Here is a 1,616-nt window from a genome sequence, read left to right as displayed (position 1 = left end):
TTATTTAAGTTAAGTTAAGTTTTGCCATAATCATGTCTTTTTCCAGAATCAGGTAGCTGAACAACATTGGTAAAAAATGTATACATTATATATATATATATTTCTATTAATCATTTTCGGCCTTTCGGCATTCGGTTTTCGGCCAACTGTTTCCTATTTTCGGTATCGGTTTCGGCCAAGAATTTCCCATTCGGTGCACCCCTAATCACAACACCTGGCGCTAGGTAGCAAAAACGGCAATAGGTCTTACCTCTGTTGTCGTCTGATCAAAAGTTGTCTTCAATGGCATTAAAACGATAAAAACAGTGCTGAAGTTAATCCATAGGTTAATCCAATGTGTCTGTGTCCCTTTGAAATAATTTCTGATAACCAATAAGCAATAAACCTACCTTTCCGTTTTCAGATTTCAGAGCGTGAGACAGTTTATTGCTCTGGGCAAAACTGCATGCGCATAGCCCCCACTTTTTTTCGTAACGTTGGTTTGTATGTGGAGAATCCCCTTCGATTATATTGGCTCTAACGGTTAAAAAGAGATCACCAAAATCGACCAATGGGTTCCAGAGAAACGGCAAAAACGCCCATTTCCACCCAAATCACCCCAGAGGTGGAGTTTTTTTTGCTAAACCTCTCTAAAAAGGTGAAATGTCACTTGTGTTGCATCAATCTTGATACAGGGTACTTATATGTTGTACGATGGATTCCTAAAGATTTTAGTCTACCATCCCATCATTCAAGGGTGGTTTTCACTATAAGTAAAAAATAATTTTTATGTTTATAATCTGAATTTTCTTTAAAATAAAAAACATCTATATTGTTTCTGATTTTTCTACATCCAACTCAAAGGTTTATCATTACTTTGAGAAAAAAGATTATAATTTCCCCCTTTTAGAAGTGAAGTTACGGTCATTTGTTCTGGGAATGTCCTTTTCAAGCCTGAGACCTGAAAAACAGGGATGCGGTCTAACAGGTTAAAGTGCACCTATCGTGCTATTTTAAGGAATATATTATGGGTCTCAGATATATACAAATATATAAAAACATGTCTATGATGTTTTTTGCTCAAAATACAAGCCTTCATCGACCAGCTGAAGCGGAGAGAGAATATAGCTAAGCCCCCCCTGCTGGTTTGGATTTGTTGGATTTGGTTGGGTTTGGTTTGGCTACTTTGGGGGGGACTCCAGATCTGTGACCACCCCACTTCGGTACCTTCCCTAGTCCGGCAAAACAGTCTCCGCTGTATCCTTCAGCGGACAATCCCGACGCGAGCTAAATCCGTGTGTAGAATTAGAGCTAAATAAACCCAGCGTTATTAACATCAACAGTTACGCTAAATAAATTTAGCTAATAAGTAACTGACTTTCTGTAGGTAAATAACCTCTTTTTTCTTACACTTGTTATACAAATTGTCACTAATGGGACTTGTGTCTAGACCCTCGTCGAGACTCACTTTTCATTTGTCAACTGGCACCACGAGTAGATGAAAAGCCCGGCAACTACATTGTTCATAACGTATTACATTGTGGGAAAAGTGGGGTCAATGTGAAAAGTACAACGGGACATGACTACATTCATCATTCTTTCCCGACCCTTACTACCTAACTCCCTACAGCATTTCA

General features: G+C 38.7%; 1 protein-coding gene across 1 annotated transcript in view; it reads right to left on the bottom strand.

Moving 5' to 3' along the window:
• The window catches only part of LOC104966744 (intersectin-2-like), a 7,436-nt gene that overhangs the window by 2,364 nt on the left and 3,456 nt on the right, over positions 1-1,616 (bottom strand). The gene's annotated exons all lie outside the window — the stretch shown is intronic.

This window comes from Notothenia coriiceps, unplaced genomic scaffold, assembly GCF_000735185.1.
Source record: "Notothenia coriiceps isolate Sejong01 unplaced genomic scaffold, NC01 NC01_scaffold00002209, whole genome shotgun sequence".
Lineage (NCBI taxonomy): Eukaryota > Metazoa > Chordata > Actinopteri > Perciformes > Nototheniidae > Notothenia > Notothenia coriiceps.
This window is presented reverse-complemented; position numbering and strand designations above follow the sequence as displayed.